General features: G+C 44.1%; 1 long non-coding RNA gene across 4 annotated transcripts in view; it reads right to left on the reverse strand.

The window, feature by feature from the left end:
* Positions 1 to 6365: 6365 nt before the first annotated feature.
* LOC101420530 (uncharacterized) overlaps positions 6366 to 16746 on the reverse strand; it is a 52919-nt gene continuing 42538 nt past the window's right edge. For 3 of the 4 annotated variants that reach the window (XR_009186940.1, XR_009186943.1, XR_009186939.2), the window contains 2 exons: positions 14692 to 15048; positions 12812 to 13851 (listed from right to left, as the gene is read on the reverse strand). This is a non-coding gene — a long non-coding RNA (uncharacterized lncRNA). Of the gene's footprint in view, positions 10491 to 12811; positions 13852 to 14691; positions 15049 to 16746 lie in introns of those variants that run through there. The other variant, XR_009186942.2, reaches the window with a different exon arrangement.

Below are 16746 nucleotides of genomic sequence, written 5' to 3' on the forward strand. Positions count from 1 at the left end.
TCAATGTGAAAACATCTCATGGTGGTGTCCATGTTACTTTAGAAATATCTTCCCACTAGACAGGTGCCATTCAAAATGGTAGCCACTAGCCACAAGTGGCTATTGAGCATTCCAATAGGATAAGTTCAAATCAAGTTGTCCTGCAGGAGAAAATCCCCCCACTGGACTTCGAAAACTTAGTATGAATGAAAGAATATAAAATCTCTCATTAACAGTTTTTATTGATTACCCATTAAAATGATAATATTTTATTGAGTATTTTAAATATATTGTTCAAATTAATTTCCCCTGTTTCTTTTCTGTTTTCTGTGGGCTACTAGAAAATTTAAATTTTCATGTGTAGCTCACATTCTATTTCTATTGGGCCATGTTGTTCTAGACGATCAGAATTCCACCATGGTAAGAGCCAGGGCTTACCCACCTCTGGACCCCCAGAATCCCTTACTCCCCTCTCTGGCATATCAAAATGCTCAAGAAACTAGAGTAGGGAAGCAGATTTGTCCCATGAATAGGGCATCCACCTACCATATGGGAGGTCCAAGGTTCAAGCCCACAGCCTCCTGACCCATGTGATGAGCTGGCCCACGCACAGTGCTAATGCTGTCCCCCACATAGGGGAGCCCCACGGGCAAGGTGTGCACCATGTAAGAAGAGCCACCCAATGTGAAAAAAGTCCAGCCTGCCCAGGAACAGTGCCGCACACAGAGAGAGCTGACATAGCAAGACGACGCAACAAAAAGAGTCACAGAGCCTGTGCACCTGAAATAAGAACAAGGCCTAGAGCTGCAGGGTGCCTAAGAGTTACCTCCTGAGAGCCTCCATGTTGCTCAAATATGGCCAGTCTCGAAGCCAAACTCAGCATGTAAATGTGTTGCCTTCCCCCACAGCATGGGACACGACTCCTAGGAATGAGCCTCCCTGGCGCCAAGGGATTACTACGAAGTACCAGCTGATGCTGTAACTAGAAAATGACCTTGAATAAAAGGGTCAACTTGGACCAGCAGAATATCTCAATCTACATATAATACCAAGAGTTAAAAATGCTTTTTGACCTGAATAAAAGGGGGAAATGGAAAGGACAAATGAGTTTATATGGCTATGAGTCTCCAAAAAGAGCTGGGAGGTTATCAGAGGGGTTGCCCTTACGTGAACCTGAGCAGAGTCCCAGAGACAGATAAAGTAGATACAACCCCAGGTACTGGTTCTTCTGAGGGCAACTACAGAGATCCACAGGTTCTATGGTCATGGCAGATGGACTTCAGTGCCATGTCAGTTGGCCCTACTTTGGAGTTTATGTTTCTGTTTGATGGAGCTGGACTCAGATGTGATCTCTGTCCACAAGTCTCTCCTGTTACTTTTACCAGAACTGTAGTTGTGCTGGGGTTTAATGTATACCCAGGGGACCTGAATCTCTGGACTGACCATGTGATAGCCAGGCCATGAGCCTCAACAGACTTGCAACTCCTTCACTCTGGTTTATTGGACTTACCCCACTCATCTAACATAGAGGTGAAGAAGGTCAACCACCATACCAGGGAGCCAAGAGTGTCTACAACTGAAAGCAGGAGAATTGCATCCAGCATCATTGTGGAATCTAAGCCCCCTCTTGATATAGATGTGGAGTAGACATAACCATTCTAAGGTCCACAGGATGGAGGAAAAGAGTATAAATTAGAGTGGACTTACTGATATTCTATTCATGAACTATTGTGATTAGTAATTGAAGAAAATGTGGCATTACTGTAGAGAAAGTGGCCAGGTGGCTGCTGAGGGTAGGGAGTGGGAGGAAGAGATGAGATGTGGGGGCATTTTCGGGACTTGGAGTTGTCATGGGTGGTGCTGCAGGGACAGTTACCGGACATTGTATGTCCTCCCATGGCCCACTGGGTGGACTGTGGGAGAGTGTGGGTTATGATGTGGACCATTGACCATGAGGTGCAGTGGTGCTCAGAGATGTATTCACCAAATGCAATGAATGTCTCATGATGATGGAAGAGGTTGTTGTTATGGGGGGGAGGAGTGGGGTGAGGGGGGTGGGGGGTATTTGGGGACCTCATATTTTTTTAATGTAACATTAAAAAAATAAAGACAAAAAAAAAAAAAGAGTCACAGATTCCGGGTACCGCTGACAAGAATACAAGTGGACACAGAAGAGCACACACACAGAGAATGGACACAGAGAGCAGACAACAGGGCGGGGGGGGGGGGGGGGGGGGAGGAAGAGAAATAAAAATAAATAAAAATTTAAAAAAAAAAGAAACTAGAGTAGAGAAAGAAAAGAATGCACAAACATCTTGAAGCTTAGAAAGGATTGTTGGTCTTCTCAACTACAGATATATCGATATCAACATCTGGGAACGATTCCATTTATTTCACTCAAAACTCAAAGAAAAAGCCCACATTTGGGGAGGGTGGGGGAGGAAGACCTGGCACTGGCACTGCTGGACCCTAAGTAGCCAGATGATTTAATGCAACTCAATCTCTGTTTCAACTCCAATAACTGCTGCCCTGCCCGCCCACAGGGTCCTGGTGAGAGCTGAGGGAGAAACTCAACAGGAGCCTGTGGCAGAGGCTCTTCATGTTTGAAGAGTGTGAGAAATTATCCTCTGTTTCCCCCACTCGTCTGCCCCCACACACACCCGCATCCAGTTGTCTGGCCTAGATTTTCTGGAAAGCTACAATGTGCAGACATGGTTTTCCCAGGATTTATAGCTCATTTTATAATATTTTGGGTGAAGCCCAAAGCTTTACACGCACTATTGTTTTCTTGTCTTGAAAATAAACATGATCTCTCGCAAAGAGAAGAATTTGAGGAAGGGATTACGGAGGAGCCTACAGAGATGAAGAAAGCAACTGCTCCCTTTCCCTGAGTCACCCAGGCTTGGTATCCCCGTCCATGGCCGGGCAGCTGGAGGAGAGGTGTTTTCACAAAAGGGTATCTTAGACCAGCCTTGCGAGTAAGTATCAAACAATTCCGCGGTACTCCAGACGTTTCATCCAACAGTTGTTGATGCAGTGAAGTGTTTTGAAGTAAACAAGTTATAAAATATACTCTTTTGATACATTTGCATCTGCCTCTCTGTCCCCGTCCTCTTTCTCAATCCCTGGCATATAACTTAGTACAGCTCAGCATTGGTGCTCGAGAATGGTAAGCGAGAAACAACCGTTTCTCAACGCTCGTTAGTAGGGAAGCATCCTGACCTGTTTTATATTGTTCAGGGGAAAGGTTATGTTGAACAGATGCAGGCATTAGCCTGGGAACTGCAGAATGGAAATTAAACCCTTAATTGGGCAGACAGGTGCCAACGTGCTATTATGGAAAAAAAAAAGCCAATTCCCTTTAGCAGCTTACCAGCACGTGGAATCCGGTGCAGAAGACACCCAGGCGACAAGAAATGAAATGGGCAGCCTTAATTAGCTACCTGGCATGAAACGGCACCTGTCTCGGAAGAGGGAAGCCTTTGACCCCGTTTCCTGAGTCACTCATTTGGCGCCTCTCCTGTCTCGTAGAAAGGTCAGAGGCTGTGGAGCCAGACGGACACAGGTCAATGGGCTCTCCTCCTCCCACTCCTTGGCTGTGCAGACCTCCACCTCCATTTCCTCATCTGTCAATTGGGGACTGATGGTACCTCTTTCCCAGGGTTATTGAAAGGTTGAAAGGGCCGAGGGAAACAGAGTGCCCGTTGCAATCCCTGGCACATGCTGGGTTATTCCACCAGGTCCTATGATGTTGCTGGCTTATTTCTCTAGTGTACATTTATCTGTGGATATCATCTCTCAGGAACCCTTTCTTCTCGAGAAGACAGGATCCCATGTCATCCTTTCAGAACTTCGGCAAATTTTTATTGTGCACCTACTATTTACCAAGCCCTGTGTAATAATGGGAGAAGCAGAGCTGTAGCTGTTAAGACCTCATTCTGAAGGACCTTGTTCTCGGGTTGTTAATAATATCTTAAATAGTGTATCTTAAATAACAGTATCTTAACTATTAAACAGAGTGACAAGAGACTTAGGGAAGCAGGTGGGAGGCTGTGAAAATTCTGCGGTTGTAGTAATTTGCATTTTGGTGGGAAGAAGGAGATCTGAGAAGGCTTCCTGGAGGAAGGGATACTCTCTAGGTAGACCTCATAACTAAGATTCAGGGAAGGATAGAAGCAGTGAGAAATGGGGCAGGCAGCAGGAGAAGTGAGTAGTTTGATTTGGGCAGGAACATATATCTGAGCCCTGAGGGCCTTAGTGGAAAATCATGTTAGTGAAAGTAGATTCGAGTAAATGTCTTCCAACTCCTCCTAGTCTCCCATGGAAAACTCGGTCTTACTTCTTCTCTCCTTTTTTCTTTAATGATGTCTGAGAGGTTTTCAAACTGTTTTTCTAAATTACACAAATTGTGAGTATTCAAATCATTAAAATAAATAAATAAATAAATAAATAAATAAAATAGGGAGTGTTCAGTAGAAATTTTAGAATATTCCAACAAACAAAGAAATTAAAATCACTTAAATCCTACCACCTGGAGATACCCACTATGTATTTTTTGATACAATAGCCTTTTTCTTTTTTTCCATAAAACCTCAAATTTATTCTTAGAGCCTATTAGTTCATTTCATAAGGTTAATACTTAGTTTCAAGCTTGGTTTTCTACTAGTGAACAAAATATGTTTTTTTCTGAATTCTAGTATATGTGATATATATTTTTTCTTTTATTATTATTATTATTTTGAGAGAAGCTTTAGATTACATAAATATTGCATCAAAAATATAGGGGATTCCCATATACTTCACCCTCTCCCCCTCCCATACTTTGCCCCATTAACAACATCTTTCATCAGCGTGGTACATTTGTTACAATTGATGAACCCATACTGAACTATTGCTACTTACTATGGTCTATAGTTTACATTATGGTTTACTCTTTACACTGAACAGTTTTATACGTTTTGACAAAATGTTTAATGGCCTGTATCTGTCGTTGCAATGACATGCTGAACAATTCCAATGTTCCCAAATATGCTCCATGTTACACCAATTCTTCCCTCTCTCCCCTCAGAACCTCTGGTGACCACTGCCTTTATATCAATGATGCAAATTCTTCCATTGCTAGAATAATAACAAGCCTATTTTAGTCCATAATTCCATTCCCTCCTTATGTTTGTTCATTCCTCAATCTTGAGGATTTGGGGATGGTGATGCCTGCTCTACTTCTGATTGAGGGGCTTAGATCCCATGGGGCAGATGGGTGGGACTGTCTTGCTTGCGGTTGTAGATACTCTATGTTTTGGGGGATGGGTATTTTCCATCATCATCCTTTTGTTAGTTGTCCTGGGTAAGTCCGATGAATTAGAGGGTAGGTGTTGGCACCACCTCTCATGAGATTCAGTGCTCAACTGGCATATAACAGCCACAAGATTTAAGTCTCTGGGACACATATTTAACAGATATAGTGCTAATTATATGTTCAAATAAAAGGGGCATAAGAGCCACATGCAGGAAAATTATAAATGAGTCCAACTCCAATACGTGGGGTTATCATATATTCCAAGGTAAGGGCCACTGACAGGGTGCTGAATTCCTGGGGGTTGTCTGCCCTGCCTGTAGTGTTCAGATATCTCTAGAGCCCTCAGCCCACCCCATCCGCCCAGCTGAGGCTCTGTTTACTGAGACAGTCAGTGAGATCCTCCTGAGACAGCATAAGCATAACCTCTGGAATGACCTCCTGATTCACTTTGAGATCTCTTAGTCATAAGAACTCATTTGTATTTAATATTTCCCTGTTTTGGTCAAGGTATTTTTTCAAATGCATTGTTAGTTGGGGCTTGGTAATAATCCTTTGGTGCCAGGGAGGTTCATCCCTGAAAGTCATATCCCATGCCAGGGGGGAAGGCCGTGAGTGTTTATACTGAGTTTGGCTTAGAGAGAAGCTGGAGGCAACTCTTAGGCAATATATAATACTAGACTAAGTTTCAATTTCACAAGTACAAGGTTCATAAGTACAAATATCGATATCAAGGGCCTGGCATATTGGTCTGTCCTCCTTTGCTAGACCCTGACCGTGTACTCTAGGGATTCTTGCCACTCCTTTAGAGAATATAGCAGGACTTTCCAGGATGGGAATTCAATATTCTTTCACGTATTGTGTGGGTCTCCATTCACCAAGTCAAAACCCCATGACCACTTTAACGCATTCATATTCCATAGAGGCATCCCCCAGATGCACCCCTTCCCACACATGCCCCCACCACCAATACCCCACACCAGTGATCCTTCTCTGCCACAGTTGTGACACTTCTGCAATCCCAAACCCTCTCCAAAAACACCAAAAATAAATAAATAAAAAAAATAAAAATACAAAATAAAAATATAAAAAATTTATATTAAAATCTTTAATTGCTTTTGCATTGTGTCTTTCATTCCTGTAAGATCTGCTATCTTGTATGTACAATGACAATTTCTTCTGTATGTTCTTCCTGTGTCTTATATTTTCACTTGATTTTGAAAGAAGCTTTAGGCAACAGAAAAGTCACATAGAAAAGATAGGGGATTCCCATATACTCCACCCACTTCCCTTCTCACATTTTCCCCTATTAATAACATCTTACATGAGTTTGGTACATTTGTTATAATTGATGAACAAATGTTGAAGCGTTGCCACTAACCATGGTCAATGGTTTAAATTATGATTCACTTTCCGTACCATAAACTTTTATAAGTTCTCCAAAAATGCATAATGGCCTGTATCTGTCATTGCAAGATCATACAGAACAATTCCAATGCCCTAAAAATGCCACATGCTCCATCTGTTTTTCCCTCCTCCTCCGCTCAGAACCCATGGTAACCACTAGGTTACAATTTTTTGAAGAGTAAGGTTCACAGTTACATATATCAATAGTAAAGGTTTGGCATATTGGTCCATCTTCTTTTAATAGGCACTGCCTATGTTCTTGAGAGATCCTCATCCTCTTTTTGAGACCCTAACAGGACTCTCGAGGATAGGAATTTAATATTTCCTTCTTTATTGTGTGGGTCTCCACCCACTGAGATAATACCCTATGACAAGGTGAGCACTTTGGTAATCACTATTACTATTGTGTGAATCCTCTTGCAGAGTATTATGTATTTTGTGTGTGTGATTGTACTGAAAATGTTATTTATAAACTTGCTCATACTGTGCTTTTTTATAGCTTGCCTTTTATCACTTAGTTAACATATTGTAGACATATTTCCAATGCCAAGCGGAGTTTTGGCATTGTCTCTACCAACTACATAATATTCCACTGAGTGTATCTACAATAATTTATTTAATCTATTCTCTTTTTTTTAGATTTATTTTATTTATTTATTCCTCCATGCCCCTCGTTGTTTTGCACTCACTGTCTGCTCTTTGTATGTTCTTCTGTGTCTTCTTGTCTTCCCTTTAGGCAGCACCAGGAAACAATCCTGGGACCTTCTGGAGTGGGAGAGAGGTGCTCAGTCTCTTACACCACCTCAGCTCCCTGGTCTTCTGTGTCTCTTACTGTTACAATATCTTGCTATGCCACCTCTCTGCATGGGCCAGCACTCCTCTAAGGCCAGCTCACCACATGGGTCAGCATGCTTTTCACCAAGAGGCCCTGGATTCGAACCCTGGATATCCTATATGGCAAACTGGAGCCCAATTACTTGAACCACATCCCTTTCCCTCCATCCTTTCTTGAAAAGCTTGCTTATGTGTCTGTGTATTGTAAAGATTCTAATTATTATAAAATAAATATTTGGTCAGGTAGAATATTTGGAAAATGTTGAATACAGAGATTTTCTCTTTTAATTTTCTCATGAAAATAACTTCAATCAATATCAATAAATATGTATTATCTAGGATAACAACAAATATTTTACTCAACATTCAAGGCACCCAAGAAATTTGGAATATGATAGTAATGCCTGTTTGATGAGTATAACCAGTGCAAAGTTTTCTGGTAGCTGATATTGTCTTCCTCTTCTTTGCAAAGAAAAATCCAGGTACTATTATGCTGACTGCCAAAAAATCAGATTATGTAGAACTTGAATTGTCTGAAGAAATATGTCTATTTTGAAAAATCAAGGGAATTCTACAAGGTAAAAAGAATTATATACAATTGCTTTAAAAAGAATTTGGTGTGACATTCACTAAATTGACTTTGGAAACATGTTTTAGACAAATGCAAAATGGGCAATGAAATTTCCACATTACTTCTTTCTTTCTTGTTTGCATTTTTCAATTGATGCATATTAATTTTTATCATAACAAAATTAAGATTTTTTAAAAGACATGACAAGTTTGAAAGAAAAATAAATTACTCTTATTCCCATTACCCACTGTTTATATTTTAGTATCTCCCTCCAGTCTTCTTCTATGCACATTGGAGAACTTTTTTTTCAGAACTGGAACCATACTACTAACATCCTGCTTATTTCAATTCTTACATAAGCGCTTTCCATTTATAACTCTTCATAAACATTTTTAATGACTGCATAATATTCTGTTGAGTAGCTCTGTAACCATTCACATAATGTTTCCCCTATGTCTGAATATTTAGGTTGTTTCAAGTTTTTCTCTATTTTACGTAAAGTTTTTATCTAGGGGGATGGATCTGAGTCTGTACTTTGGATTATTTCCTTATGAGAGATTCCCAGAAATGGAGTTGCTTTCCCAAAAGGGCTGTATCATTTCATCCTCCCACTAACAGTGTTGCTCATTCCATTTTTAATGGCATCATCTGACTGAAATAACCAATCACAGGGTTTTAATAAACTATGGCACAATTAGCCAGTGAATTATAGAACTCATGGACATGATTATGAGGTCTGTGTAAAAACATGGAAAAATAGTTACACTGCAATGCTAAGCAGGGAAAGCATAAAAAAGAATTGAATGTAATCACAAACTGCATTAAAAAAAAAAGTCTGCCTACGGATGAGGACTGGGGGAGGAACAGGAACGGCGATGTGTAAGTATGGGAAGACGATGACTACAAGATTGATCACTGCCCCTCCAATTTTAATTGTTTTCACTTTCTGTGTTAATTTCACCTTATATTGCTATAGCACTATTTAATATTCTAAAAACTTTAAGTGCAGATAAAAATAGGCTGAAAAATTGCACAGTACAGGATTTCTCAAAATCTGCTCCTGCAGGGTTTCCAAGTCTTTCCAAGGCTGGCCCAATTGTTTTCGTGGCTAAAGGATCATGGTGGTCTTTTCTGAATTCCCAGAAATAATTAAATCAATGAATGGAATTTTTCTCAAATGTAAATTCTCCCATGATTTTTTCCTCAAACCTCTGGCAACTGCCATCACTCTTGTGCTAGCAGATGACAGGAATGAAGATTTCACAAATAGTAACAGAAAACCACTGAAACAGCTGGCCATATTCTATGGCTCTTGTGCTTGTGGCTGAACGATTTGACCACCGCATGGACGAGAGTCATATTTTCTGCTAGCAGAACTGTTCTAAGTCCTGCAGTGGAGTATCAGTGGGCTATGGTGAGTGTCAAAAGGCACTATAATGTCGGATGCTGAAGTTCACCATCCAAAGAGACTAGAGCAAAACTGGATGCTGACCCCCCTATCACCACCCCATCCTGGAAGGGAGAAACACAGAGGATGACAAAACCCAGGTTGACACAGTAGTTCCATAAGCTGAATAGAGAAACAAGAGTCTTCTTGAGTGGAGCCACCGATGCCCTCCCAACCACAGTTCTTTGTTTCATGTCATGCTTTTCCTGATACCAGCCTTTCCCCTCATGAGCCCATTTACAAAACTGCCCTAAAAAGTATAGCTTTTTAATCATCAACTGTTGAATAGCTAAACAAACTGTGGTGTATCCATGCAATGGAATATTTTTCAGCCATAAAAAGCAATGCAGGGAAGTGGGTGTAGCTTGGTGGCTGAGCACCTGCTTCCCATGTACGAGGTCCTGGGTTCAGCACCTCCTGAAAACAAACAAAAGAAACAAAAAACCAACTCTCATTGGGGAGCAGATGTAGCTCAGCCGTTGAGAGCCTGCTTCCCATGTATGAGGCCCTGGGATCAATCCTTGGCACCTCCTAAAAATAATAAAAGAATGAATATACTACAGCATGGATGAAACTTGAAAATATTATGCTAAGTGAAAGAAACCAGAAACAAAGATTGTATCATCCCACTTACATGAAATACGTAGACTATGCAAATTCACCAAGACAGAAAGTAATAGGAAAATGGAAGGTGGAACTCACTGCTTAGAACACAGTTTCTGTTTGGGGTAATGAAAAACTAGTGATATGGATGGTGGCGATGTAAATTTGAAAAGTGGTTAAAATGGCATATTTCATGTTACATGAATGTTACCACAACAAAAAAATTTTCTTAAGAAAGAAGAAAGTATTAAAAATAATAATAGCTTTTAAACATCTTCAGGGGAGCGGATGTGGCTCAAGTGATTGCGTGACTGCTTCCCACACGGGAAGGTCCCAGGTTCGGTTTCCGGTGCCTCCTAAAAAAAAAAGAAAGAAAGAAAAAAACATCTCAGGGGAGCCAATGCGGCTCAGTGGCTGAGTGCCAGCTCCCCACATGTGGAGTCCCAGGTTCAATCCCTGGCACCCGGTACCTCAAAAAAAAAAAAACATATTTCTACTTCAAGTGTGTTCCAGGAATCAATGCCATCAGCAAAACTAGGGAACTTGTTAGAAAGCAGGATCCTAGGTACCACCCAGACCTACAGAATTAGAATTTGCATTTTAGCCTGATCCCAGGAGATTTGCTTACACACTAATTTTGGTACACACTGGTCTAAACCGTACACCTGATGTCACTCTTCTGTCCTAATCCTTTCAACTGGCTGTACCTTGCCTGAAGGAGACCATCCAAACTCAGCAATTGGTCCCAGCCTACCTACCTAGCCTTGTGTCATTTAATACCCACATACTCGGCATTCCCTGAATACACTAGACTTTCTCAAGGCCCCAGAATTTTGTATGGGCAGGTCCCACTGCAAGAATGACATTCCATAAATACTGAAATCCTACTTGTCCCTCAAAGCCCAGCTGAACACCTCCTCCAGGAAGCCTTCTCGGACCACTGGGCCCCGACACACTCCCTGCTGCCCCTTCCTCTGAGCTCCACAGCCGTCAGGGTGTGTGTGTGTACTCCACCAAGTGGCAATTTCCTTGAGGTGTCTCAGTGGTTGTTTATGCTTGATCGTAGCCAAAAGGCCAAGCAATGATCAGTAGGTATTTAATCCATGTTGAGTGAATGAATCCTTCTACTTCTGGCTCTGCCACATGACACAGGTGATTTTCCTCTTGGAAGGCAGGAAAGGGACGTTGTGAAAATCAAGTAAGTTTGGTGCCTGGAAAAGTGCTTTTTGAAAACAGCACAGGTCTTCCTGAATGGGGTAGAAATACCCTGCCTGCACCTCCCTTAAGCTGGCTCCGTGAGAACCACCTGAAGCTACAGATGCCATCGCCCCACCCGCAGATCCCGATTCTGGAGCAATCCTGCGTTTTAACCAGTCTTTCGGGTGGTGTTGGTAGGAAGCCAGCTCTGGAAAGGGCTGGTCTGCGGCGTCCCCTCCTCGCGGGTGACTCTGGGCCGGGACTGGGCCGCCAGCACCCTTGGGGTCTTGCGGGTGCAGGACGCGCCTTCTGAGCCCGGGGCCTCCCCCAGCCGTGCGTCCCAAGCGCCCCTCTGCCGCGCGCCGGGGCGGGGCGGGCCCGGCTCCCCAGGTCCCCCTCGGGGGTGTCGGTGCCCCCCGTACCCCGCACCCCCAGAAGGGGCAGCCGCCGGGAGCCGGCTGTGTGGAAGCTCCAGCTCCTCAGCCCGGGACGGCGCAGGTGAGCCGAGGACAAGGTGCCCGCAGGGCCTTGGAATTCCAGCACGACCACGGCAGCCCCGTCAAAGGTCCGTTTTCCCTTAAGTGGGGGAGAGGCGGACTGGGTCCAACCGCGGGCCCCACAAAGCCTGACCACCTCGGGGCGCCGGAGTCCTTTGAAGAGCCAGGCCTTGGCACCCGAGTAGGCGAGCGCTTCGGCCGCTCTGCAGGTCCCCAGTGCCAGCCCCGAGGATTCCAGCGCCCCGTGGTCAGCTCTCGGCCCGGCTCCCGGGGAGCTCGTGGGCACCCTCAGGCCAGCCGCGCCCGGGGGGAGGAGAAGACCGTTCTCCAGCCTCGCTGCCACCGCCGCCTGCGTCCCAGGGGACACAGAGCTTGGGCCCCTGCGTCCCTCTTTTTGGTTCTCACCGGCGGGCCATGGCTGTGCCAGTGTACAGTAGGGCTAGGCAGAGGCTCCTCGCAGGGATGTCCTTCTTATCACATACCAGTCCTACAGGGTAAATGCTACCATCACCACTCCACAGCGGAGGAAACTGAGGCTCAGGGAGGCAGGGACATTTGCCCAAGGCCACAGAGCAGGTCAGCAGCAGAGCTGGGGTTTAAGCCCCAAAGCCCTTTCTCCCAGGCCCCCTGCCTCCCCACATTTGTTGTTACGCTTGCTCTCCCCCTTGCCTTGTTATTTCCAATGCTTCCTCCACTTTCCCGGAACATCAGTAGGCAAAGGCCAGTCAGCAGCCTGGGAGGCTGGCATTTTCCCCAGAGGCATTGCCCCTGCTCTAGGACAGGATTCCTAATCATTTAAATATATACATATAATTATATTTAAACGATTAAATATATATTTGTTGGTGGTGGTGCTACAGACCTCTTTGGCAATCTCTGGGCATCTTTTCAAAAATAACTTGTTTACATGAAATAACATACATAAGATTGCAAAGGAAAATTAGTATATGAAACATCCAATTATCAAAACATTAAATAACAAATTTCTGATGAAATACAGGCTTCTTTATTACTGCATTAAATAACAAGATCTGGCAGTGAGTCTAATTCTAAGTAATGATGAGCGTAGATGCAGCTCCACAGAGGAAATCCCTGCAGCCGCCCTAGACTTCTTAACCATGACACCGGAGAGGTACAGGAAATACTGTTGAAATCGGATGGAAACACTTCTCTTGGCGTCAGGGCTTCGACATGCAAATTTCGCCCTTTGTCAAAGCAGCACACATGGGGCCCACCAGCCTGCCTCCCTGGCGGGCTGCTCCGTCCCCTCGCCCTGCAGGGGCCTTTCCAGCACCCCCTTGGTCAGGATGCTGCAGTCAGGATGCTGCGGCCCGACTGCCTCGGTCGTGGGAAGCCCTGCTCCACGTGAGCTGCCCTCCTCCGTGACTCTTCCTGTCCCTCCCCACACGGGGTGTCCCATGCCTGCTGGAGCCTCTGGAGGCTTGGAGAGTGCTCCCTGGTGACCGAGCAACGGCTGCTCGGCTGAGGAAAAACTCTGTTGGTGTTTTGTTATTAGGATGGGGCTGGACTTCCTTCAGAACCAAAGATGAAGCCTCAGGAAGTTTCTGCTCTATCTTACTGCCTGCACCGAAAGAGGGTTCTTTTTGGAAGTATGGGACTTATTTTCCCTTTAAAGTATTACGGGAGATGAGAAACTGATGTGGCTCTAGTGATTGAGGTTCCGCCTACTATATGGGAGGACCTGGATTCGATCCCTGGGGCCTCCTGGTGACAAAGAAGAAGAGAAAGCGTGCCCGCATGGCAAGCCAGCGCCCATGCGAGTGTCCACATGATAAGCCAGTGAGCGCAAGGGCCCACACGGTGAGCCAGGACCCGCGTGCGTACCTGCACAGTGAGCCAGTGCCCACGCAAGCGAGTCACGCAGCAAGATGATGACGCAACAAAAGAGAGGTGAAGGGGACAGTCAAGGTGACGCGCAGCAGAGACCAGGAACTAAGGTGGCACAATTGACAGGGAACCTCTCTTCACATCAGGAGTTTCTAGGATCGAATCCCGGTGAATCCTAGAGAAAAGAAAATGAGAAGACAACACAGACAGCAAAAAAACAATAGGACGAGAGGAGGGGAAGGGGGGAAATAAACTAATTAATTAATTTTAAAATAAATAAACAAAGTGTTATGGGAGAGAATCCCAAGCCAGCACAAGAAGACAAAGTTGCAAATGTAATTTAACATTGACAAAGTCCTTTCCTAGAGTTTCCACTGTGTCTCCACAGGAACCTTCTAAGCAGATTTTCTGCTCTGGCTGTAAAAGACGATCAATCACCTGGAGAAACTTGTAAAAACCTGATGCCCAGGCAGAACCCCAGAACAAACCTAACAATCTCTGTGGGATGGGTTGTGGGGTCCAGGCCCCAGGGGATTCTGTACACCGAACAAGCATTCCACATTATGGCTGTTTTGTCAAGGAAGGGTTGGGACTGTGGTTATTGTAACCTATGGACTATAGCAATACTGCAGTATTCTTGCATCAATGCCAAGATGTATCGTATTAATAATAGGGAGGTATGGGGAAACTATACCAAATGTATGCAATAGACCATATTTAGTGGCAATAAATGTTCCACAACAATGTAGTGTGTTGGTAGAAGGGTGTTGGATGGCGATGTCACACATGTTCTTGATTGCTTTGTAAGTTCACAGCGTCTCTAAAAATATATATATATTTAAAAAGAAAAAAAAAAGGAAGGGTTGGGAAGGTCCCGAGGAGCGAATGAGTTTCAAAACCAGGTCCTCCGTTCACCCTCAAACGTGTGACTTCCTGTGTTCTAGCAGGTGTGACTCTGATGGCCACATAAAAAGTGAAATAGCGGGGAAAATAACAACACGTATTGATCACTCACTGCTTGCGTGCATGGTTGTCAGCCCTTTACATGTGTCACTTCTTCTCGGCCCTCACTGAGTGCGCAGGCAGACAGTTACTATCTCCAGTTCACAGATACAAGACCAAAGCACAGAGAGTTCCAGGCCCTGCGGAACTTCACACAGCAGATGGGAGAGCTGCGGTTCAAACCTGACCGTCTGCCTCCAGGGGTGCCCTCTCGATCCCACACCCAAGAGCGTCACTGGCCTTTCACCTCCATCAGCTACAGGTGCTGGGTGCTTTGTGCAAGAGGCCGTGTAGAGCAGTGGTTGGAGCCCGCCATTCAAAGTCGACCTGAAGAGGGTACTAAAACTTCTCTGTAGCTCAGTTTCTTCATCTGTGAAATGCAGACATTAATGGTGTAAATTTATCACAATTGATACACTTACTTCAGGTGAAGGATTTATTAGTGTCTGACATGTATTAATAGTAAACACTCAAAAACTTCAGCTACTTATGTGATTATACCAAATACCGTTGATTATACACTTTGGATAAAATTGTATGCTTTATTAATATGTATCAATAAAATTGATCTGTTTAAAAATAGGGTGGGTTAGAGGAAAAAAACACCAAATGTACGATATGGACTCTAGTTGGTAGTAATATTTTGATGATGCTCTTGCATAGTTTGTAACAAACGTATCACAACAATGTAAGGTGTTGGTGGAGGGGTGATGTATGGGGCCCCTGTATGTTATGCGTGTTTATTTTGTACGTTCACAACTCTTACTATACACTTATTGTTTATGTATGTTCATATATGAATGATATACTTCAATTAAAAAAAAGACAGGATGGCTCAGGCGCACTCTGAGTAACTGAGAAAGAACAACAAAAAGAAAATGTCAGCCACTAAGATCAGGTCTTTTGCTGTACCAAAGGGGTAACACAGGATTTCCTCACTCTGTCAGATTCAGGGGGTATACTGGGAAGAGCCTTGTGCTTTAGTTGCTCTTTTTTGGGCTTACAACAAAGTTCTGGTTTCTGTTCCGCAGCCAATATGGTCAATCTCTGGTTGTCCTTTCCAGGCTCTTCTTTGACCAGAAGTGTCCATGTTCCCCAGGAATTTGTCCTAAACCCTTTTCTCTTACTCCACACAGCCTCCCCATGAGCTCCTGTCCTCCCATGACCACCCTCTTACTGATAACTCCCAAATCATTGTCTCCTGAGCTCCAAACCTATATATCTAATCACCTCAAGACTTCTCCACTGGGCCATGTCCCATGAGCACCACGAACTCAGCATGTTCAAAAATAAATTTATTTGTTCTACCAAATCCTCTTCTTCACATGCCACCTCTCTCAAAGAATTGGGACACCAAACCACTCCTTTGTTCAAGTCAGCAATGACTGTCATCCTCAGTCCATCAGGTCCATCAATTGGTGGCTTTTTTCAGTTCGCTCCTTCGACCCCTGTCCCAATCATGCCTTCATCACCTTACCATATCTTTTTTTTTTTTTTAATTAAAAATTTCAACATTTGCAGAACTTCACAGTATCTTATGGGTTGAATTGTATCCCCCCCGGGAAAAAAACATATGTTGAAGTCCTAACCTTTAAAAGGTACCTCGTAATGGGACCTTAGTTGGAAATTCAGATGGAATTAGTTAAGTTAAAATGAAGACATTCTGAATTAGGGTGGGCCCCTCCTTAATCCTGATCAAAAGGCAACATGGGACACTAGCACAGGGGAGAAGGCCAGGGGAAGATGGAGGAGGCAGGAGGAGGTATCTACCAACTTGCCGCCAACACCAGAAGCTGGGAAAGGCAAGGAAGGATTCTCCCCTACAGTTTCAGAGGGAGCACAGCCCTGCTGACACCTTGATTTTAGACTTCTGGCCTCCGGAAGTATAAGGGAATACGTTCCTGGCATTTCAAGCCATCCAGTTTGTGATCCTTTGCTACAACAGTCCTGGGAAACTAAGACATCACACGAATGGGGAAACCTCCCGAAAGGCCTCCCTGCCTTCAGTCTCTCCTCCTAAACTTGACGCCAGTGGGTTACGAGAGGACAGTGTCCAAACCCCTCCTTC

This window comes from Dasypus novemcinctus, chromosome 8 (assembly GCF_030445035.2).
Source record: "Dasypus novemcinctus isolate mDasNov1 chromosome 8, mDasNov1.1.hap2, whole genome shotgun sequence".
NCBI lineage: Eukaryota > Metazoa > Chordata > Mammalia > Cingulata > Dasypodidae > Dasypus > Dasypus novemcinctus.